The sequence below is a fragment of the Molothrus ater genome, chromosome 7 (assembly GCF_012460135.2).
Source record: "Molothrus ater isolate BHLD 08-10-18 breed brown headed cowbird chromosome 7, BPBGC_Mater_1.1, whole genome shotgun sequence".
Lineage (NCBI taxonomy): Eukaryota > Metazoa > Chordata > Aves > Passeriformes > Icteridae > Molothrus > Molothrus ater.
The window spans coordinates 25608810-25634715 of NC_050484.2; positions in this window are offsets into that span (position 1 = coordinate 25608810).

Consider the following 25906-nt stretch of genomic DNA (forward strand, 5'->3'; position numbering starts at 1 on the left):
TTTGTGTGCAATAGTCTAACAAACTATTTTGCACTTGTTCCCTATTAGATAGGTTTTTTACACCAGCTGACACACCAATTTCTACACATTACCTTTTCTGGAATGATAAATCCTTAACAATATCTTAATAAGCCACACTTAAGACTCTTTACACTCAGAAATATGTAGTCAGGCTGGCAGTGCAAGCCTATGAAATCAATTCCCCTCTGTAAGGCAGAATGCTTCCCTATAAGCCAAGGCAGGTCCAGAGATTCAGATCTACAGCAAATTTGGCTTGGTTTCCATGATATGGTCACCACAGCACTGCAGAGTCTCTCAGCATCCTGCAGTTTTCTAGGCAAAATATCTACGTAGTGTGCAAATTTAGGAACTCACAGCAGCAGCTTTTTTACACACTGAATGTAGGCACAAATGCAGCCAGGAGGAAAGGCAAAGCAGCCACAACAAATAATGCTTTGCCCTAAGGTAAATCTGCCCCAGGAAATTTCACACAGGTTCTCTTCCAGGAGGAACTTTCCTGAGGGTAAAGGAGTTTGTGCAAAGTTATGCTAAGTCAGCTGCTGCCAGACATCTGCCTAGAGGGGTCTGCAGGGCAACCCCCATCATGCAAGTTTAATAAGCCCAAGTTCTCCAGTGGCAGGCGCAGTGCTCCAGCATATTGTGCCATCCTCTGGCAGGCCTGTGTATAAAAGATCCCTCTGTGCAGTTCAAGTCCAAGAGAAAAAGAGACCTCTCCAGTGCTCATTCTTGAAAATAATGTTTCATTAAGGGAAAAAAAAATACACCAGAAAGAAAAGAAAATTTGGCAGCCAAAAGTGCCAGGCTAGTGGAGACACACTGTCTGCACAGCAGCTTCTCCTGGTAACAGATCTTAAAAGCTTCAACAGTGATCTGTTATTCTTACAAGACACAACAAAACTCCCAACAGGCAGAGAACAGCAGAATTAATGGATTGGAAAGTGAGAGTCTAATGTATGAGCTTTCAAAAGTCTCTCAAGACCAGCAGCCTCATTGTGCATATCCCGTAAGTTCCTGCTATTGGGTTTTGGGTGTACGTGATACTGTCAGTGGAAAAAAGGCACAAAGGTCAATATGGCTGCAAAATATCTCAAAGCATCTTGGTAATATGTCTATGGAAAGCCTCTAACTTCAAGAGAAACAAATATTATTTACACATCAAAGGGCTTTAAAAAAATATCCTTGGAAGCAAAATTCAGCTCAGTTAAACTACTTTACAGTTAAATCATTTCTTATTGAATTCGACTTTCATGGATCATTAGAGAGCCAGAGGCAAAATTCCAAGACCTGCTTTGACCTAATGAGTCTTCAGCAAATTGTTTCCTTAAGTATCCCATGCCTTCTTTATGGATTCTGAAAAGAAATGCATTTTCTCTTACTTTCGTGTTTTAAAAAAACAACATAAGCTTTTTAATTGAATGTAATTTATACCCAGTACAATAAGCTGCTGATAGGGTGCATTTCCTTAATCTTTCTTTTGCCTGAATATAAATGTCCCAATCACATAGAAAAGGTACTGACTCCTGTACTTACTTTCCTATGATGAAATTATGCATTTTTATTTTTGTATTGTGAAAACCTACTGAAGCCAATAGCTTTAAACTCCCTGAATCCACGGTCTGTGCTGCTCTGCATCCTCAAAAACTTACAGTTATAAATCAGTGCAACCATTACTCCTAATATCCTAACTGATTTTGGAAAACAGGAATGTGAATCTATCACTTATAGCTGATACAAATGCTCCTTCAGAAGAAAATATTTATTAAAAAACCCCATCACTCTAGCAGACAATAAAAGAGTTGAAAGTTAATACTTTCCATACCAGAGAGGAAACATTTGATCAAGTTCATTAAAATATTTTCTATCATCACAACCAGGGCAGGCCAGTAACAGAAGGGACTGATAGAACTGGCAGCATGCCCAGCCACCCATGAGCGCCCAGCTCAGATGCCTGGACACTCCTTTACACTTGGGTGCACTGAGGGTAATGCGTGGTGCATAGCCAGGGTCCGGGGGTTTGGGGTTTGCTTTGGGTTTTCCGTGAGATAGCTTAATTGTAACTCCAAAAAAGCCTGACCCTGCATCAGGCAATCACCCTGAGAACAAAAAAAAAGATGCCAGTCTAGACAGAGAGCTGTTTCACCAAATGAAAACTGCCTCAAGAGGAAGTGACCATAAGCAGTTGTCTCAGACTTATAATTGAAGGTCTTGCTTTCTGACCTACACACACAAAATTTTTTTAAGTTGTCTTCTGCTTGAGTGCAGCAAAATTTTTAGGACTGGCTTGGAAGAGTTGAGAGATTGACAGCTAAAGTTCTCATAAACTAACCCAACACTGAAGCTTTGAGAGAGGCAGAAATCATTTGTCTGCAGAATCATATTTGGTGGTCACTTCCAGTCAGGGAAAGAGGAGAGAGCCATTTGTGAAATAAGCCTCAATTTTCTCTTCTCTGAAGGGCCAGTGGCACACCTAGATGAGCCAGTCTGGCACTTGATGTGGTCTCCACCATGGAGACTCCTGTGAGCTCATGTCTCTCATGATCCTTTCGTGTCTCCTGCTTCCATGGCAGGTGAGGGAGGTTTGCCCCACCAGTCAGCTGTGCTTCATGGGCTCTGCTCAGCATTCCGCCTATTGAACTCCTGCCCCGTGGCTCTGGGAGTGGCTCCGGCCATGTGGCCAACACCAGCTTGCTCTTGCAGTCCTTCCTTCTCCCAGCATTTCACAACACTTTGGGTTCCTTTTTCTCCTCTCCTTCCTCCCTCATTCCTGTCAGACTAGGATCTCAAACTGGGGGCAAGTTTGCCAAAGATGGTAAAGATGAACAGAAAGGGTAAGCAAGCACTCACTAGTGTTTCTGGAGAGTGGAAATTGAAAAGCACCATAAAGACTCCCCCCACCTGTGAGGAGTAGGAAAGAAGCTGGGTCACATTGTAGGACTTTGGGGCCTGGTGATATAAGGTAAGGTTTGGGAGCAGCTTGCAGACTGTGCCCATGTAAGAGCAGTGAGGAGAGTGTGTGGCAAGCAAAGGGTACACAAAGTTCCCCAAGTGGTAAATTATTGTCAGGGGCTTTCCCTTGGCTGGAATTTCACCTGAGGGCCAGAAGGCTGGGCCTCTCAAACAGCCCTCAGCAAACCTCTACAGTGCTGGCAGCCACAGGGCCATGGGAGATGTGCAGAGGTGGGAAGCAGTGGTTTGGGACACCCATCCCTGGTGTCAATCCAGACAAGCAGTTTGACAGAAAAGCACAGCTGTGCAGGATTCCAGGATTCCTGAGCCTCTGAACGAGGCCTGGGCGCTGCAGGGCACTGGGGCCTCACACAAAAGCGCAGCTCCGACGCTCCTCACTCCCTCCACTACAGCCTCCCACCAAGGAGTGGGGAACAGCTCGTCTGAGCCACTACTAAGCTAAGGACATTAAGATTTATCATGTTAAATTCCAGCCCTTTGAAGTAGTTCAGTGCTGACAGTGTCAATTGTGTTATTTTGGATTTTAACCTCCTGAAGAATTGGAAAAAACCCCTAAGAACTCTTTGTGAAAATGTTCAGCCCAAGGAGTTGTACTTCCCTTGCATTTTGCTCTATGGAAATCTTGCTGGAACTGCTTAACTACAGAAGGCTGATTGCTGCATGTCTTGAATTTCAGACAAATCATGAGATGTTAAAATTGGGACTCATTGTGATAATGATGACTCTGCCCACTTGGTTCACTATAGGCTTCAAGTGCTGTAGTTATTCACTCAGCATTAAAAGAAAAGAAACTTTCTCCCCCGCTACTTTCCAGAAAGCAGGGGAATGGAACCTAACCAGCTTGAAACCATTCAGACTAAAATGCAAAATGATGATTTTTGGCAGCAAGTGGGTACGTACAGTGGATAAAGTGCAGGAAATTAAGAGCCAAGTGCAGAAATACATTAACTGAAAGCCATGGTAAAAAAAGCTTGCTATGCAGAAAGTTTAGAAAAATGAAAAGCTGTTTAAAATGAAAGAAAAAAAATTTTTATTATTATTACATACATATATATGCGTGTGTGTGTATGTGAAATGCCAGCAGTAATGAAAGGTGTAGATAAGTTACTTTTGTCAGAAGAATAAGGGAAAAAGAAAAAAAGCATTTAAAACACAGTCAGAGTATATAATTAATCAGAACTACTCTGATTAATAATTATTGTTATTGTAGTTATTATTGATAAATGTTAGCAGTAGACTTCAATGGCTGAGTTCCTAAGAATTCAGATTAACTGAAATGCATCTAATTTGCCTGCATGTAGCTATAGACATTTTTATTAACCAATATTTCTTCTCTAATACTGCTGGTTAGCATTGCTCTCTTGCTCCATGTAATATGAATAGTTTCTGTTCTACTTAAAATACTGAAGAACCATGAATCTATTCTTGCCTCTGTCCTGGGATTTCTGTTTTCTTCAGTGAAGGTAATTTTCTCTCCATCCCTATCTTCAAGACACAGGGTAACCAGGCCTCCTGAGTTCATAGGGAACAATCCTTATTGCTGGCTCTGGTGGAAGAAATGGGAATATATTGCCAGGAAGCCCCTCAGAAAGCACCTCTGATGAATTGCATTAAAGGAACAGACAACACAATGAGATTGAAGTAGGGCAATGAGCTCAAGCATAGGAAGATGGATAGTATGTAGGTATTTTTGTGGCATATTTCAGTCTTGCAGAAGGATGATCAGTGAAAAGGTAAATAGCTTTCCAAAAGGAGAGAAGATAACCTTTGAGTAGGAGGTGGGAGATGTGACCATTTCTGCCTGCTTACTAGATAGCACTACAACAGATAATCTGCCCTGGATAGAGGAATTTTGTCTTTCTGAAGGAACCCCTCATCCTGTTTTGAGAATGAAGCACAAACACATCCTTCAGAAGTGATCCTCTTTAATTTGCAGCATACTTCTACCATGGGACAAAGGGCAGAGTTAAGGGGAGGGTTCCATATTTTTATGGCCTTTGCCCATTTCCTTTCTGTATTCACTCCTGGCCCAGCTGTAGATTGGGCTCACAGGAGTGCACAGTGGTGCCAGGATCACCATCCCTGTGATGGCTGTGATGGCTGGCTAACTCAACAAGCACAGTTCATGCAGCCAGCATGGTCTACACCAAGAGTGAACACGGGCAATCTTGCTGGAATGCAATCTGAGGCTTGGTCCAGTTTGGGTGTGGCCTTCATGAAGAAAATAGATGAGCCTGGGGCCCATGTACAAGCTGAGAACTGGGCTGTCTCAAGGCTCCTCCCAAGTTTTGCCTGTACTGACACATGCCACTGACACAAACATAAAGCTTTACACAAGCGTGGACTCCGGAGTAGTCTGCAACATTAAACACAGGAGTTATTCCCACTGCCAGCACTTTATTCAAGGAAAGTCTTCAGTCTGTCAGAGGTTTAATTCAAGAGTGAATTTTTTTGTAAGTAAATAACAAATGGAATCTACCTCCCCTGCTAACTGAGTAATCAATATGTAAGATAAGTTGAAAAGGTATTTTCAGATGGCCAGTTATTCTTGGTGCTGTGATTCTGCATGGATTGTATATTATCTCGGCCAGAGACAACATTTTCCTTTATGCTATAGTTAAATCAACTCTGAGGTGTGAAATGAAACAAGACAAAATCTATCACATTTCTCTCAAACTTTAACAAATCTGTTTTCATTCTCGGAGAGGAAAACAATCTTTTTTTTCTAAAAGGAAACTCTTCTAGGTCAGAACCACCACTGTTTCTAATTACTTGTTTTGCCATGTTCCTAATCTGCGGATGAGGAAGCGAAGTAGTACCTAGTAACTTATATTCCTTCATTATCCACATGCAAAACTATATTATTTCATAGCTATCTCTGTATATTTTAATGCATTTTGTTTATACTTTCAGATAAGTGCAAATGAGAAAATTCAAAACGAAGACATTTTCATTTTACCTTTATGCCAACATCCATCTGCAAGATGTAAAAGAATCCTGCATTTTGTCCACAGTGGTTTATTTTAAGAATTTATTTCTTCTTGGTTTGATGATAGAGAAGATAAAATTTCCATTAAACTGAAAATCAGTTAGCTTTGAACTATTTGTGCTTAAAGTTCTTTTTACATTGCTGCCCTGAGGAGTCTTCCTCCTACTTGAGTCAAACATAAGTTTACTCCCAGTGTAGTTATTTCAAATTACCTGTTGCTAAAATTTATGATACCAAAAAGACAACAAATCCCTTGTCAGTCTCTACTTGACACCAAAACAGATTTTTGTCTGCAATCAGTGAAGTCAAACAAGAAGAACACTTGCTTCCTGCAGACAGAGTCTACAGTTATTACAGACAATTCAATTTAGAATCTCCATTAATGTCTTATCTAACTAATTCTTTAATGTGTGTAGCAATGGTGTCTTGACCACATCCCTTGAAAGTGACTCCAGCTACCCAATTCTTTCTTCTAAGGACATTATTCTCCTCCTCTGTTGCAAGTTCTGATCTAATTTCCTCCATTTGATCTAATTTCCTTCTGCCTATAGAATTATCATTTACAGAAAATACATATTTTCAGATCCAATGATGAGATGAAATATTATAACAATTTATCTTAATGGATGCAATTCTCTGTAACATATATTATTACTTATTTTGGTTTCCACTCCTTTACTAAAACAGCTTATTGGATGATGAAGTGTGAGTTCAGGAACTTATGATATATTTTGAACAGCATTCTTCTGGATGAAGAATTTTTATAATTTGAAAAACAAGATAAAAAACTGGAAATTATGCTGCAGATGTGAGATTCCATAATGACTTTAAAGTGCCTTTTAAAATGTATTGAAATTATGAATTTTTCTTAAAGCATGTCAGATTTTGGTTGTTCCATTCCTAAATTTCATAACCCTTTCTTTGGTTTCTACCATTAAGTGCTGTATGGCAGGAAGATAAATAGTTGCAAGAAAGAGCAAATCTCAAACACCACACATTCTTCATATGAACCCAAAGCATTCTTTTTCTTCAACAGTGGAAAGCTAACAGCCTATTTATCTTTGAAGACAATCCTATTATTTATACAGTGTTTATCAAGTCTTCACTGTATTTTGAAATACAGGAATGTTTAACTCTTCACATTGCTTGAAGTACACACGGGAAAGTATTTGCAAAGGCAACTTCAGTGCATAACAACTAATTCTTCCTAGAATAAAAAAAAAATTAATAAGCATCCATTATATAATATTGTCTAATTTTGGTTTGGTTTGATTGATTTAGATAACAAGAGGAGGAGCAACTTGATAACTTTTCAGATTCTTCCTTCAAAAGAGAAAGCAATTGGATATGGAACTTTTGCTCAAAGATTTGTGTCTATCAATCATCTGTTCCTATTTCTCACTGCCTAACTATACAATGACTTCTCATTTAGTGGAGGCCTAACAGCTTCTGAAAAAAGAAGAAAACATGATTAGTACATAACAATGGTTTTACCTCTACTCCCCTCTGAAACCTACTCTAATAATCAATGTATAGATAATGAATCAATCATAACAGGTAATGAATGAGTCAAGTCTTCAGCTGTGGTGAGAGAAAAACCACAAGTGATACACTGGTAAAAGAGAGTAACAAAAGACAGAAACTTGCATTACAGTGCATAAAAGCAAACTGGCAGCAGGTGGACTGGTTTAGTCAATTTATGTCAGATGATACTCTGCTTGAACAGAGACAAGATCTACATCAAAGATTGCAATTACCAAAGCTAAACATGTTGCTTCTTCTTATAAAATTGTAGTAATATCAGCTGACAGGGAGCTGTAAAGGCACATCGTGGTTCATCTTATTTTTTTGGAAACAAGATCAAAAAAAGGGGGGAAAGCATAAGAGTGATAATGATATTCAGTCTAGATTTTTGCAGGCAAGTCTCTCATCCCACAGGAGAAGAATTTAGGAAAGTGTAAGACACAAATGAGGGCCCAAATCACCTTAGCTATAATAACCTGTATATGTTAATCAGAAGAATAAAACAAGGGCAACCACAGCTGCTACAGCTGCCATCTAAACCTCATTACTGTGCTATAATATCACCTGAGCAACTTGTTTATTTCAGCTCTACAGCCAGGGCTAACACTGGGGAACTAATCAAGGACTTCTAAACCTAACTGCCTATCTCTGTGGCTACAGTAATGTCTATAAATATGGTAGTACTCAACCAGTACCTCTGTGAATTGCAGGATATCATCTATTACACCCTGACCAATAATAGTTCACACAGGATTATGGGGAGTTATTGCCAGTGCATTGCTCTCTGGTCTAGTTTACCCAGAATTACTATAACAAAGTAAGCAGAATTTAGGAGATCTGGATTCTCACTGTTTTGCATTCTTACTGCATTTTTTATTCAAGGAATTCAAAGTGTACACTGCCTGACTAATTCAACCTTATAATGCCCCTGAGGTGCAGGCAAACAAGTTTAGGTAAATTTTACAGGTGTAGAAACAAAATCTAATCTTTTTACCAAAGAAGTTAGTTACAGTCCTTTGCAAGTAAAAGCTGGCTCAGGGGGGGATGGAGATGGAATCTACAAATACATTTCAGCATTCATTGACTTTGGGAAAGTCTGGACAATTTACACCAGCTGGCTATATAACTTTCCAAATCCCTGGCACTTATTGTCAAAAACCCTGCAACAACCTCTTCATAACAAGCAAAAAAGTGGAAAGTCTAGCAAGCTATTTTCTGTGCCTGTGTTAGAGGAAAGCGTTGGCAGAATCAGCTTGTTCCTGTAGATTCGCTCTTTGGAGCAAAATGGCCAGAGAAGTAGTTAAGTTCTCACTTTTTTCCCTTGCCAAAAGCAAATGCATCATAGCACACCTGAGTTTCCAGAGAATGACTAAATTTGTCTTTTTTATCGTGCAGCTGAGATATGGTGTGACGTATTTTACTGCAGAAGCAAGTGAGGTACCTGCAATTTTTTCCTTTATTCTCCTTCAAATAGCTGATCTATGGTACAAACAGCCATGTCACAGGAATGAAAGGAACATGTGCTATTGCTTTACCCTTTGAATGTATTGTGCCTGCACAGGTTAAAGGAGCCAAATGAAAAAGACAAACAGGGAGCTGTTTTATGTAAAGAAAGATCCCAATAAATATATTAGGCAAAAATATATTTTGAATGAATCCCATCTGGTTCTCTAAGATGATATTCTAAAGTGCAGGGGGGCTCTGTCAGTTGGAAAGACAGTATTAAATAGAGCACAACAGTGAGGCCTTTTTCCTTCAGTAATAAAAAGAAAAAACAAGTTTCAACCTTTTCTGAGCACTTTGGGTACATCAGCATGTGTTCTTCTGGGGGATTCTTTGCAACATGTTATTGTATAGAAGAGAAAATTATGGGGCTGTCATTTTCATCACAAACACGTCATTTTATTGGGGGAAAATAGACAACCTGGATGCAGCATGGTGAAGAAACTTTCTTGTGCATTAGTGCCTAACCTCACAAACCCTTAGTGGCTCACAAAACTTTAAAGATGACAGTTCAGGAAAATGATTCCTGCCTGGTGCAGTATACTGAGAGACAATCTGTAAGAACATTTGTGTTTACAAGCCTGGATATCTACTAAGGCTGTCTTTGAAAGTGAGCAGGTGTCTTGATATTTTTTAATTTTATTGTCCTTTTTGGTAATCTCTGTCCTATTTCAACCTGAGCACATAGACTAGGAGAGGTGATAGGAAGCTGAAAAACAGTATAGTGCTGCTAAGCTGTCATCAGATGACCTTCAATGTACGTTCCTGTTTTTCTATACACAGCGCTATATTAAAAAAAAAAAAAAAAATCCACAAACCCACCAGAAAAAACCACAACCAAAAACCAGCCTGCTTTTGCCTTCTCTTTCTCCAATGCGTTACATCCTCTCCTTCACGTGAGGAGCCTGGATAGACTGATTAATCCATCTCCCCGCTCCATTCTATTTTTCCCACACCTGGATACAATTTGGACTTTGACACAGCTTAAGTAGCTACTGGATTGTGGAGGGTTAAATCCTCCCCAAACCCATAGGTAATGTGTGACTAGACAAATACCTCATGTTTGTTGAAGTGAAACATTATTCTGCAGCTTCTCAAAGTCATGGGTGATTTTCTACCCTGTCAATCTAAGCTGGGCTTTAATATGATAAAGAGCTCTGAAACTGCACTCCTATCACAGGTTGAACACACTATCAAAATCATTTTGATCCACTTCTCCTATCTCGTAAACAGCTGGCATTTGGCATGGCTGAGTGGATGGAGACATTTCTGAACTGACTTTAATGACCTCGTAGTACATCTGCAATAGATGAAACTTAGCAGTTAATCATGATTGAAGCTGGCACCTGAAACAAAATTCTCATCTCAGCTTTGTGTTATGGATGCAGCAATATCTTCTACAGATACAATTTGGAAGCATTTCTGCTCTAATCTCAAAGGAGTACTAGCACCATAAAATAATTGCTTTGGAATAAATGGATTTACAAATAGTCTGTGCTGTATTTGGGTAGTTCAGGTTCACTGTTCCTATTAGTTTTCCTGAGAAGCTCAACTTCAAACACTACAGGTGGCCTTTCTCCTGGTATTTTTCTTGGATTTTAATTGTATCAGAGAGATCAAATTACACTAATTGAAGGTAACTCTCAGCAGCTGAGCCATTTCATTAGGCTAGCATCACTACAAAGGGCCAGGACACAGAGGGCTGGTGATGCCTCGTGTTCCTTATTTTGTCTTTTGACCTGAAAGACAGCAATTTTTCTGGGTAATTTTTGTTTTCTAAGTGCATCTATTTTTGTAAACAGATTTTAGAATATTCTTTCAAATTGCACCATTTTTACCAATATCAATGCCAAATTAAAAGCAGTCATGACTATATAATACACACATATTTTCAGAAGTTAGATCTCATAGTTGCTTTACTTGATATTAAACTTCTCATATTAGTAAGTCTTTCATAACATTTTCTGTGTGCAGTTGTCCATCTTCAACCTTAGGAAGCAATAGTCTATCCTTATTGCTATGATAATCTCTACTAATATACACTCTACATTGCCCAAACTGACAAACACTTCATAAATGTTCATAGCACATTCTGAATATTACAGATATAAAATCACTTCATCTTTGTTGGAGAAGTCTCTATCAGTTTCCATAATCATTTACCACTTTCCAAAAATTTGTTCAGAAATATCCTTTGCAATTTTAAGACTTGTGATTACCATTATCTCAACTTGTGAATCTGTTTTGGCTCCTTTACAGAAATTTTGAAATATCAGGCTCATACTCTGCCAATAAAGAAAACTTCTCACATAAACATATTTTCAACTTATTCACTATACTGGACTCATGTTGCACGTTTTGAGGGAAGAAAGTACTTTGTTTTCATTGTAATTTTAACGTCTTTTCCTATTTTTTTTTGTGAAAATGCAATATACCCTCCAAGTAGTTTGTGACATTTTGAAAAATACCAACTATTTCATGATAGCATTAGAAAACATTCCTTTAAACAGGGCAAAAAAAAAAAAAAAGAACCACATGAAGTTGAGGGATGGGAAAACCCTCACAGTAAAAAAATAGTTTAAAACTTCAATCTAGTTATTTGAGAAAAGGAAAAACAGTAACCTAACAAATTATGCTTTCATTGTAAGAAAATACTGGATAACTAAAAGGCTTTTTTGTTAATGGAGGAAAACATAAGACTGACTCATAGCTCGAAGCAGAAATGAGAGAAATTCACTTGGGAGAGAGGTGCATTTTCTAAGTAAGACCAAATAACTTCTGTAAGAACCAAGCCATTTGCCTTCCAGTATCTCCACATCAGACCTGTGTGCCTTGCTGGTTTGTTGGTTTGTTTGTTTGTTTTACCTTTGGTAATTTCTAATTATGCTTCAATCCCACACTATTGAGCTCAGTACTGATGCCCTCAAATCAAATCTAACAGTCTGTGATAGATCCACCCAAATGACCACGTTTTTCTCTCTTTTATTTACATTCTGTGAACAGATGACAATTTGACTAGAATGTTTTCCTTTTAGGAAATTTAGAGTACATGAAAGCATCATAAATACAGTCAAGTGTCTAAACCTGGAAGGAGCTGCAGAAACAAAGTCTGGCAGTAGTAGAGACAGACCAGTGGAGAGAGCTGAGCAGGAAGGATGATTTTGCCATCCAGAACTACAGTCTGGGAAAGCTTTAACTGGCATTGCTGAGATCAAAGAATTAGAAAGTGTCTGGCAGCCTTTGATTCTCATGGCAGAACCTGATGGATGCTTTCCCCAGGAGCATTTGGTCTTAGAGCTGTACTTTCTTCCTTCGTAATTAGATGATATTTCTGTGGGTTTTTTTCTTTCTCTCACACAAATATGTTCATTTATGAAAAGGAGGTAAAGCAGTGACAATAAAAGAGCTTTTATGCCCTGTTCTGGGCATTCTGAAACAGAGCCCTGGGCACTCTGAATCTTTGCAGAATCATCAGTAATGTGGCAGAAGGACAAAGAGGAACTATCAGTATCTGAACTTGCAATTACACAAGCGGCAATTGCTTTTATATTTTGTTGATATAATGGTTTGCATTTGCCTCTCAATCAGACACCCACAAAAACAATTATAATTAAGCTTAAAAGACAGATTTTTTTCACCATTAGATGGGAGTGGGTCTGGAGTCAGATATTGCTCAAGTTGTTTTCTGGGAAGTCTTGCTTTCTCCTTGTGGATAAACACATTCCCCTTGTGGATAACATGTAAGTATTAGGCACTCAGGTGCAGGGAGAGGCAGAAAGGAAGTAAAATTCTGGCTATCAGGCTCAGAAAAGCAGCAGGCAGTGTGGCAAGAGCTTGCTCTTCCTACAAAGGACCAAACACTTCCAAGCAAAAGTAGAGAGGAAAATTACCTTGTGAAAGAAGAAAACAGATTCTCTGGCTGCAGAAAGAGTGAAAATATGGGCAACAACCTGCACAAGTTTCCTTTGAAAAAGACACTTCCTTGTCAAAGCAGAAAATAATCATGAAGTATGTTTCAAAGGAGACCAACATCATCTCATCTGCCAAAAGCTATCAATAGTTCATCTGCAAGGAAACAAAACAAAGGGACATTTCCCTCTCTAATGTTGGCTGATGGGAGAAGTTACCAACCTGCTTTTATCAGTCACTCAATTTGTGTAAATGACAGCAGAGATCTGTGCGGTGGAAGGAAAATTTCTTGATTGATGGCAGCTTGCTATCCCTATTCAGCTTGCTTTAAAAATACATGTGCATATATACATATGCTTACATGAGTGTGTGTGTGTGTGTGTGTGTGTGTGTGTGTGTATGTGTGATAAGTAACAAGATCCAGTTAAAGAACATTACCAGCTGAGAAATCAGGCACTCATAAATAGCCTGTTTCAGTACAAAGTTTGCTTATTCAGAAATATTCACACAGATTTGAAAGATGTGATTTTGAGTGCCTGTCAGAGTTTTGCTGTGAGAATTTGGATAAATTGCCAAGAGAGGAATTCAGGTGCTTTGAAATTGCCTCTAGTGCAATTTCAAATGCAGGTAAGAGTAGCTTTGGGTGCCTGAAATGAAGTAAGGCACCTGTTTCTGTATTCCTCCTCATTTAACTCTGTGCTTCAGCAGCACGTTGCTCTGACCTCTACCAGCAGTTTTCTCACCAGCAATTCCCAACAATCACCAGAGTATGTGACACCATTCAGCCATGATAGTGCTGTAGGCCCCTTTAGGCACATTAACCTCTTTATGCATATTAATTCCTTTATTTTAAATCCTTTATTCTTTTCTTTCAATTTTTTTTTCTACAAGATGACCTGTCTGTCAAATAAATTGCTGAAGTATATACAGGAAAACCAGATTTTGATCTGCTGAGCATGAATTGCTCATGAGAAAATGACATAGTAGAGATCAGAGGTTTGCTCTGAGTTTCCTGTTGCCAAATCACATGGGGTCAGATTTGTTTAAAAGAAAGAAAAAGGTGGGGAAGGCAAGTGGGAAAAATTTCTTAATTTCAAAGAGAAAACTGATCCCTAGAGCCAGATCTTTTTTTCATATTCACATTATTAGGGTACCCACAAAAAGTTTGGTGGGATGGACTTATACATTTAAATTGCTTTTAAAGCAAGATTCAGTTTCCTTTTTTTTATCATGCCATAGATAAAGTGTTACTCTTTTTCCAGTGGTATGTCTACAGTACCCCCACCTAATGGTAGCAGTCACAGCAACTCGTCCTCATGAATCACCTTGGAAGAGGTTAACATAATATCTGCTCTTTGCCTCCTGAAAGACAGCTGCAGCCTTCCAGAGAAACCAATAGCCTAAGAACAGTGATTTTTTTTTTTAATAATAAATCAATAGGGTCTAATTACTTATTTTTCTTATTGTAACAGCTTGGTGGGAGCATCCAGGAAAAAAAATAAAGCAAGCGAAGAGTGCTAAGTGGATCATTAAAGTTCATGCTGAAAGAAATGTAACAAGTTGCAAATGATAAATTAGAGAAATCTTGTGGAAGACGCATTGAAATCTTCTCTGAGGGCAGCCAAGTCATCAGGAGAGCAGGAGCACTTAGCCTTCACTGAATGTCTGGGCACTTCTCAAACCCAGACAGTTCATCCTGGCTATGGATGTGATTCCCTATACCTCTGCTACACGTAAAGCCAGCTGGAGGTCACTCCAATTACTCCTGTACATTGTGAGGTTTTGGTGAAACCAATGAATTTACCAGTTATGGAAGCCATAATGTGAGGAGGAAGGTTCACTAACAAGGAGCTTTGGAAGTAAAAGGTTCAGAAATGAATAAATCAGGAAGAAGCCCAGTCAAACCCTTGTACTCTGTCCAGACATAAATTGCAAAATGCCTGCTGGCACTGGAATGCACTGTTCTAGAAAATATAGCTTTGGTGATTATACAGTGGCACATGTCAGCTATTTCAGAGGGACTGTATGTGAACAGGGGTGACCCAAGGAGCAGTTTGTCCTTTCTAATCTGTCAAAAACAGCTCCCTGGTCAAGAAAAATCTCTAATGAAGAAAAGGGGATGGAACTGTGACAGGTGGCAACCAATTGCACAGACAATGTGTTTGATTTATGCCAATTTAAAAGAGCAGTGTTTGGGCTCCAAGTTAAAATTATGTACTATTATGACAAATATTTTTATTGCAAAACAGCACTTTCTTCACCATTTTCATACTAGTTATTCAGATTGTGTCTCCCTCTTTTTTTCCCAGAAGGCTATAATTTGTTGCTGCTTTCATCCTGCTGAAATTCAGTCCTACTGTATTCAGCATGTGTTTTCCTGCCTCTTTTAACACTGGCTTTAGCACAGATGTTTGCTGGAACTATTGGCTTGAATCTAGTTTTGTTTACTTATTGTGATTACACTGGCAATTCTCACTGGTTGTAAGATATTTTCGTCAAGTATGATGATGAGACTTTTCTCCCAGGAGGAGACTCCTGGGAGGACATTTCCATAGTCTGGAAAGAGGTCATCTGTTTTTTTAAAAAGGAAAGTATCATTTCTCTCTCCTTACAAGGAAAGAAGATGTTGGGTTTATGGTTAAAAATGCCCTGGAACTCAAAGCAAGTATTCTCTGCCAGTATGCCCCTAGTCAAGATGTATTAATACCTTTGGCCCTGGTTCAGCAAGGCCAAAATGAAGCAAGTTGCACATGCAGAGAAAGTCAATGTCTTCTCCAGGCTGGTGTTGAGTATATCCCAATGTTTGCTTTTCACACAGCTGAATAGGAGCAGACTCTCTCCAAAAATATAACTTCACTTATGGTGCTGCACATTTCTCAAAAGCCTGAACATTGTGTAAAGGCTGCAAGGGAAGGAGCTTATGGATGCCATGCATTTGATTCATGGATGAAATAACAGAGGGATAATTTGCAGTGGGGATTGAATGGTGGTTTTTTTGCCAACTTTGTAAGATAACTCTCAGGTCAGCTCTGAAGTTTCTGGATTCCATTATAACTCTCTTCATCAAAATATATTTGTTATTCTCAGGCCTAGCCTAATGAATTATCCAAATCTTTCTGAATGTGTTTGCTCTACTCTTTATTATTCATACTTTTTTTCCCATTTATTATCCTCTGCAGTGAAAATCTAACTTTCAAATCCCTCCTCCAAATCACTGATCCAAGCCCATCATCTTTGTAGCAAATCAAGCATATATCAGAATTAATGGTCAAAATCATTTGCTGTATGCTTTACTTCATTTTTCTGTTTGTTAACTTTTGAATTTACACATATAGCAGTGGTTTGATTTTCCAGTCTGAAGAACGGCAGATGTTCAGCAAACCTGAAGCTGACAGAGAGTGAGATGTTGTCATACCTTCTCAGGAATGGCCTGAGACCAAAACTGACTCTGGAGGTAAAAACCTGGATCAGATTTTGGTAGCAAGGGTGTATTTTCATGCAAGTGAGAGTTTAGAGATCAGGTAACCAGTTCGGAAATATGCCTGTCAATTTGAATTATCTTCCACAGTTATTTTCTCAGTCTTGGATACATGAACGATTGGTAATAAGAAAATGTTTGAAAATCCTCAACCTTTTCTCTTCCAATTTGAAAGTGAATTTAAATTGTGATCTGATTGTAAAGCACTGGAATAGAAATACAGAGATGAAAATTCAGTATCTTGCTCAGTTACAGTTTTGGTGTATGACTTTGAATAAGTCACTTAACCTATGCTTTGCCTCATTTCTCAGCATGGATAATAAACCCGGTCTATCAGTAAAACAGGCAAAAAGCTACAAAGTTAAAATGAACAACAGAGATAGGTAGACACTCTGCATCTCCTTGATGTCTAAGCCACTTCACACTGGTAAAGTCACCAGCTGGCCAGACAGGTTTGCAGGAGCACTCTCAGAGGGAAACTTAAGGCCAGCCAGGTAATACACCTAAGGAAGGGAATGGGAGAAGTCCAGACATTTCTTCCCCTGGACATACCTGCAGTAGATATTTGCTAACTCAGCTATCTGCCAGCATCTGCTTTTGCAACACTTAGACAAGGCTGGAAGAGAGGAGATACAGAAATCTTCCCTGAAAGGGTCCTGGGATTCAACAAAGACACCAAAGAACAACCTGAAATCACTGCTCCTAGGCACGTTGAACATGCAAAGCTGGTTCATGTGAGTACCCTAAGCTTAAAGCATCTCCAAGGACCAGGTTTTCAATATCTGTTGAGAATAATCAAGGAACTTGGAGAGTTGTGACATAAACTTTGCCACCAAATGGCCTCTAGCTTCCTGTCTATCAAAACCACAATCAGATCAGACATGTAGGGGGATACAATATGGGTAAATGAAGGTGGTATAGAATGTAACCTTATCCCCTAAAGAGTTGCAGCTGAACCAATTACTAAAGATTGGGAGCAGGCCTGATGTTAACATGCCACACCTGTAGCCAATAAGAAGAGTGTTATAAAAGAGTGGATTGGTGGGAACTGGAGTCACTTGGCCACTGTGAGGACAAAGAGTCGGTGCCTACAGGAGCTGCCTACAAGAAGCATCAAGTAGGTATGAAATTCTGGTGATATGGAACCTTTGCAATATAATGACAATGAAACTCTTGCACTTTAAGGACAAGATACAAAATATTTTCTGTGGCAAACAAAACGCCTCTGCTCCTCGTGAAATGCTGTTCTCATGCCACATCAAATTGCTTCTTGCCTCAAGGACTAGCCTTCTATTGTAGAGAAATTACACAAAAACATGCAGCCTGAATTGCCGATTAAGAGAAGGATAAAACAGTCCTTGGTGTTAATTCACAATCTTCATTCTGGTAAAATGCAGATGTCACTTTTAGTCACTGGTTTTCCCCTAAGTCTGTGTTAAATACTAATGCTCAGGTACAGTCTACCTGATTCTTTTCTGCAATACAAGGGCTTGCAGCAAGGAGACCTCAGAAAATGGTAGTAAATGAGCTATAAATAGAGGTCATAGAAAAATTCACAAGTAAAACATGTCAGCCATCCCCTAGCATAAAACAGAATCTACTCTTTTTTTTCATCCTTTCATTTGAAGTTGGTTCTGCTTTGCACTGGGGAAGTGTGGGGTGGAACTAGCTGACCTACAAAAGTCCTTTCCAAAGTTGTTCTACAAATCCATGATTTGTAACTTTACTATTAATTTTTTCAAATTAAAACAGCCTTTGTGAGAGAACACAGCCACCAAGTTATTTCACTAACTCATGCTGTAGCTGCCTAATACTATACTTTGTCAAACATAACAATATACTAGTATAGTTCATGAAAGTTATTCCATGTTCCTGCTTGCACTATGTGTGATATAGAGGATAACATCACAGGAAATCTGTAATGAGATTTGTCTCCATTATTCTCCAGGGTAGTTGCCAGATTTTTTGAGCTATTTCTCTCCCAGTATATCTTTTTGTTCCTGCAATTTATTTCAATCTTATATCATTATTTTGTTTTGTGAATGTCTCATCAAAGAGCCTCTCTGTGTGTTCTCCTTTTGTCCATATAAAGTGCCTGAATGATAGTTATCTATTTGTGCTCATTTTGCTCTTTTCTCCTGCTCTAAATCTTCTCTACTATGTTTACTGTATCCCACTTGTTTGCAAGAAGTTAATAACTTATATTAAACACCGAGGATTCTCCCTCTAGCAAAATTAAGTCACTTGATATGACATTTTCCAAAACAGATAGAATAGCTAAGTGAAAAAACATCACTAAAAAAGAAGCAGGAGGTCAATATCTGCCTCTTACTTGTGCTTCTAAAAATCTGCCCTCAGAGATTTGAGAGCATTGCAAGGTCAGGTCTGATTGCACGTGTAGACTGTGCTGAGCATAAGGTTTCATAATTTTACATTTCAAGTACTAAGCATACAAGTCCTCAACTAAAATTGGCAAGCTTTCTGTCTCCAACATGCAAAGGAGATATATTTATTTCTTTACAAGTGTTGGCGCTGTCATTTACTAATGTAAGACTGTGTGTGACACTTTGTCAGTCATCATCTTTTACTTGAGGTGCTGGGAGAAAAACAGCTTGGTGGTGAAAAAGTGGTGCCTAAACTCTCTGTGACCTGCAGGTTCATTATATTGGTGTTAAAAAGTCTTTAAAGTGAATGTGGAATCATTACCTCCTCTCGAGAAACATGGCCTTTGCACGTTTTAGTAAACCTTCATTACCTCCTCTCGAGAAACATGGCCTTTGCACGTTTTAGTAAACCTAACAAAACACTAAAGCCAGAGCCTCCAAGGGCTACTGCAATGCTGCTCTCTAATAACAGTATTGCTGTTGAACACCACTGCAGTCAGTGGGTAGACAAGAGGAGGCAAAACATGCTCCTGGAGACAGCATGAAAGAGAAGAGCAGGATAGATTTGGAAAAAACAACAACAACAAACAAACCAAAAAAAAAGAAAAAAATCAAAACAAGGAAGATGCAGAACCAGCTTCCTAGATGAGGAAGCTGTGGCTTCACAAGGGTGATATGTGCTCAGGTCACAGCTATTGAGGCTGGCATTCAGTGTAAGAGCAAGTTGGAAAGCAAATGCCACAGAGAGAGTGTTCACAGCCTTTCAGCTGCACCTGTGCCTTGATTTCCCTACCAGTGTCACCTTTGCAGGATATTGTGGTCCTGTAAATACAGCTGGCCAAAGAACAATTAACTTGGCTTCACTCTAATTGAAATCCAAGGACTGGGAGGATAAAGGGAGCCTGGTAACCAAGATACCACCATACTGTCTGATTCAAGCCCCTATGATCATTAACCATCTCTCTGTCCCCTAAATCATCACAGGCAGCACTTCAGGCTTCCAGGTCCCCCAGAAGCACTATTGCTACTGTAAACATCAGTGCACTGAGCCATCAGACTGGCAGCACATTCCCAGCAGGAAAGGAGACCTAATGTATGTTGACATGTGACGGGCATGGGAGCGGTGGCGCGGCCCTTTGAGGATTGCACATGCTATTCTCTCCCTTTCAGAACTGTTGAAACCATGGACTGCCCCTACCCAAAATGGACAAGTCTAAGCCAAAGGCTGTCAGTTCCTCTTATTGATAATGCTTGAGAGGGCTGAGCTTTGTTTGATCCTTTTTTTAGTCTTCTAGCACAAATGGGAATTGCACTTTTTTCCTAGTTGTTTTTTTTCACTCCACTCTGCACAGAGATGGTCTGAATGTGCAAGAGATACCAGTCCCTGCATTAAGTGCCAGGGACATAGACATGTAGGTAAGACTTTGTGGAGTTTCTGGGTATTTTATTTCTCTCCACTTAAGACAACCAGCAAGTCCCAGAGAAAAATAAAATTCTGTGTGGGCATAGTCAGATCAGACATGAAATATTCATACTAAGGTAGCAACCTGCTTCTGGGTTTTGGAGGGTTAGTTTATTTATATATTTATTTACTTATTGGTTCAGCTTTTTAAAAATAGATTTAATTAGGTCTACCAAAGACAAAAGTTAGCTTGTTTACCTGTAAAAGGCTTATCAATTCTACAAGCATTTTCATCGTGTTCCTATTACTCTTTGTTAGAATTCAAACTGTTCTCCTGAGATGGTTAAAGTAAGTTAGCCTGACAGGCAGTAAAATGTTTGCAGATACCATTGCAGTCATGTCCTATAGTAGTTGTCACCAAATGCAATTTTAGAGGCAAGTGAAGGGCTAAAAATAAACTTTTTTAATATAAATATTTTTTACAGGAGTTGAAATTATCACAGTTGGAAACCATAGTATGCCTGAGCTACAGATCAAGTCTAAAGTTGAGCCAAAGCGAAAGCCGCAGTGCCAGACTGGTATTTAATACTAGAATGACATGGGAAAAACTTTCTGAAAATTTTCATGGCAAATACTGTATTTCCCATGATATCAAATTACTACTTTCTTTTTTCTTTGCTGAAAACACCAAGATGAAAACTATCAGAGAAGAAGAACCAAAAATCACTTCTTTCTATTGATCAAATTTGCTGTTGCTGTTATTTACTAGCAAAACAAAGAAAGCAGCAGGTGAAGATTTGGGAAGCAGGATGCATATCCATCCATCCATCATCAGAGAAGCCTTTGAGGAATTAACAGCTTAGTTTTTCTTAAAACCTAAACTGTTTGGATGATTTGGTAAAGCACTAAACATCTTCAAATGGTGATTTTGCCATATGGTTCCTCTGTTAAATTAGAGTTGATTTTCACCTCTGGTATGTCTCATCAATGTGGACCACAAGTCCTTCAGTGTGTGCTGAGAGACCCAGGCAGCAGCTCCATGTGTGAGGGGTAGGACAAAATGCAAGTACTAATAGTAGCAGAGCCATGATAACAGCTGCAGCTTCTGGCAGCTACAGGAGAGAGCCAGGACAGATGAGGATGAAGAGCAGTCTTCTATGACTCACAGGATCAGAAAACTCCTTGGGAGGGCAAATCTTTGGGTAACCTTGTATGGATAGCTTTCCTGATAGAGGAAATTAAGGAGAGACAAATGTGGGCTTGGCAGCTGAGGTTATAAAAACCCAATAAAAATTAGAATTGTGCTTGCTGGTATTATCCTGTGGAACTTGACAACCAGGTATCTCGGATCTGGTCATGCTTCTCTCACATCACCTTACACAAGCGTTGACATTTCTGTCTCTCAGCTGTTTGGGCACACAATAGGAATCTTCAGGGCTGAGTGATTGGATCTGCCCTTTCCAGACCCCTCCTGGTGAAGAGCACAAAAAAATACATGATAGACCTTTTTGCTCTTCCACCTAGAGTGAGAGCCAGTCCTGAGTGAGGCAGTATTTGTTACTACCAGTAATAACTATAACAAATTGCTTTGTTTATGGTTGTTTGGTTTTTTTTAATAGACAAGAATCTGGGGAAAAGTGACTTTGGACTGAAGACATTGTGTGTGACAGCCAGTCCATAAGGCAGATCTCCAAGATGGGCATAAGTATCATCTGTGGAGGAGATGACAGTGGAAGCACCCTGGATTTGTCTTCAATATGAACTTCTACAAAAATCAGGTCTGTCCAGAAACAAAGTGTTGGCTCAGCAAAGTCCTTCACATTTTTAGCTCCCTTGCAAAGAAATAACAGGAAGGAAGCAACAAGTTGCAGGTACAGAAAACCTGCCTGGATTTGGCAAAAGAACTTTATAGGACTGGAGCCAAAATCCTTGGATATTAACACCCTGCTGATTTAATATTCAGTTAATTGCTCTAATAAGCAGTGACCTTCAAATAGTTGCTTCATTTCTCTCCGTGGGCAAAGTGCGTGGTTCCCTGCCTCCCTTGCCTCTCTGTAACGTGTCGCAACACCTTAGTCTAGAAAAAAATGTTTGGGATTGGAACTCTCAGAATTATTTTGACCTTGCATAACCCTGGTTCCTTCAGAAGTAGTAGAGTTCCTAAAACTCCTCAAAATTGCAAGGCCACCCTTATTTGAAACCCATTTGACCTCATTTATAGGAGAAATGCTATTGCAAATTCAGTGATTATGTCCACTTTTTCTGTGTTACTCAACCTTATAGTCAGCCTAAGAACACAAGCCTGGAAGGACTCAAATGATTTTTAAAAATCTCCTCAGTGAGGAGAACAGACACAAATTTTCTTTTGTCACATAACAGCTTACAATTTTTCACAAATGACTAAGCTCAAGCCCTTAAAAGTGCAAAGTGCCTTGCTGTGCTGTATACAAAATGCCTACATACTTTGGGGCAGCTGAGTTTCAGTCCCTCAAGCTGTTCCTCACCTATAATATGAGTTAATAACATCTTCCCACTTCAGCAGAGTGTGCCAGAAGCAGTTCATTACTGCCCTCAGGTGTGAAACCAGCTGCAGGCACAAAGCCACTGCCACAAAAGAGTGCAGCTGGAGCAACAGCAGTGTTAGAGAATGACAGCCTGTGGGGGCTGTTGGGTGGGCTGGAAGATTGGCAGTGTGGGAGGGCAGGAGCAGTTGAGGAAACTTGTGAGGTTTCCTTCATTTTCTATGAATACCAGTTTTCTAGGTCAGGATTCAGAGCGGGGTCTATAAAAAGAGAAAAGGAACAAGGAGTATTAGGGATTGGAGTGGAGGGAGTGCTCATGCTAAGCATGCAGTTCTGGGGTTGAGTTTAAAAGGTAAATGGTTCTGCTGCATCTCTACTCTTTTGTTTGATTTTTTTTTTCTGGTCACAGAATGCCAGGTTGCATTATCCCTTAGCCACAAAGAAGTGTCCTATATGCAGGAGAAGATCTCTGATACATGGTTTGAGTTGCAAAACTATTTTCCTCTTAGTTTATGCAGGAAAACTTTTTCTCCAGTCCTTCACAGAAATAACTCTGCCTTGATTTTTCCTATAGTCGTCTCAGAAGGGTTTGTTTTTCTGTTTATAAAGAATTTGAGAAATAGTTAAGACTCTTTTAAAAAGACTCTATGGGAATTTGAAGCCCTTGCAGACAGAATGGAACATCTCTCAGCTTTCAAGCTGCTACAAGTAACTTTATGTTCCTCCTTGTACATACATTATGTTCCTGGACTGAACCAGTGGTCACTGCAATGTGGAGTTAAAAAAAAAAGTGAAAGGAATATCATTATGTTAGTGGACATAAAACTGCTCAGCAACAAAAGGAATTCTTCCTGTCTCTGAAGAATAAGACACTTGGATATGCTGGCTACCAGAAATCCTTGAAGCAAGTGACATCCTTCCTTGGCCAACTATTGCTATAGTTCCTTTGTTTCAGTTACAGATAAACAAAATGTTATCTGAAAGTCTTTCCTTCTTCACTCTTATACTTCAGAAGAAGTGAAATTATATGAGAACAACCAGAATGCTGCCACTTGAAGTTTACAGCTTTAGCATGGCAGGAACTGAAGTACAGAGTACAACTCTTTTGAGGGGAAAATATATTTTTTTTCTAACAGTAAAATTGCATGTTAATCAGTAAGTTCTTCTCTTAAAAAGCAAGCTTGGTGTTTTGCCAGCTAATCAGTGGTGTTCACTGTGGATATTCTAGCAAATGCTTTTGCTGCAGCACAGCACCTGTTCAAAATCATCATTTTCATGGAAATCTAGCAATATAAAAAGCATTTCCATGTTGGGAATGTTTCTTGGGTTCAGTAGGAAAACACTGAATGAAAATTTGGGTACTGAACCCAGAATAATCAGGAGACTGCAGTCTTTCACCTTCCTTCCCCCAAGCTGAAGATGGAAAAGAGGTTTTCTGGTTCTTTAAGCTCAGGAACTGAAACCTGAACCTCTCAGGTCCAATGGGAGGGCTTTTTTATTCATATGCTCACTGGATTTTTTTCAAACTCTTTCTTCCCTACCTCTTCTGTCAAAACAACTGTTAAGTACTTTCTTTAAAAGTTTTTCCTCTACATGCAACAGAAGGAATACAAATTGATAAGCTTCCATGCAAAGTGGCTTTTTTACAGCAAGTTCCTATAAAAAGCAGTATATTCCAACTGTGCCATTTCTCATGGCAATCTTGTCTGGAGGCAAATCTGTGACCTCCCATGCCGATCTGACTCTCTCTGAGATTTGTCTCATGAAAATTTTTGAAGGTGTCTCATACCTGCTATAGCATGGCTTTTGGAAAATGCCACTCTTGTATGCACAATCTGTTCAGTTTGTTGACTTCTCTTCAAGCCTTACACTCATCCATGAAGTACCTCCATGCCTCAAACAAATAAGCATATTTTTGTGTTCTTCATTCATGCTGAACCATAGAATTTTCCCTCCTGTGCTAAAGGAAGAGTCACCACACCTACTTATTGCTAGTGCACCATAAAGTGAGCTTGCAGCTGCGGTTCCTGTACATTTCACTGATAACTGTTTAAAGAACCCACCAAAATATGATTGTGGACTTTGAACAGAGTGAGCCCTTCCCAGCAGCAAGAATCATAAAACCACAATCATCCATATTTAATTTTTCCTCCTCCATACATCCATACATTAGTTAATTAGTAATTAACTAATAAGCAATAGATTTCTTTTGCTGTCATTAACCAGTAACAGTGGGTCAGTTACTGCAGTAACTCAGTACCTGCATCAGCACTTCATCCAAAGGAGATTCTGTTTGGTGAAGAGAGAGGTTTTGAAGGGATGATTTTTTTTTCTTTGATGGCATCACATGGCCTGTGTGTGTCAGAAAAATGGAATAAAATCTGGGCCCCAAGCTGGGAGTCTGTTCAGCTCTGATCATGTGTCTGCTGACCTTTAGTGCAACACGGAGTTGAGTTGCCCATAGTCTACAGCAGCAGCCAAAGATGGATCCCTGCCTGTTCTCCAGCCCAGGCTCTAAGTGGGACCATGAACAGCAGCTGCTCCTTCCACCTAAGGGACGTGCAAGTCTTGAGTGAACAAATCCTCACCATAGACCCATCCCAGAGCAGCAGTTATGATGTCTTTACAGTCCATCTGCAGATGCATCTTATGGATGAGAGAAGGGACAAATAATTTCTCATGGGAAATAAAGTTGTGTTGTTTTTATTTTGGAGTGTTCTAGTGGCTGCACTGTAGGTAATTAAAACTTAAGGAGTTTCAAAAAAATCTTCATACTTCAGTGTCTCACATTACATGATGCCTAGATATTAGCAGTCCAACATGGGATGCAGAAGTCTTCTGTGAGATTTTATAGCAGAAAAACCTGAACCATTTCTCATCAACATAAGATTTATATCACATAGAAGGTAAAGATCAATTACTATTAATTCATTCAGGGGATAAAAATTATAAATACAGCTAATTTATTATATCCATAGATAAAATCTGAGACCCACCAACAGTGCAGAGAATTTTGTCATTGAGCTGAAGAGAAGTGGAATGCCAAGCATTTTAAATATACATACGAGGTCCTTTAGGCAAAGCAATTATTTGTCATTCATATTCAGAGAATAAACTTGCCAGTTAGCTCCCTGAAATATTTGTTGCTATTACACTTTTGCATAATTTATTGCCAAATTTGTTTACATGTGCTGTGTTTGAAAATGA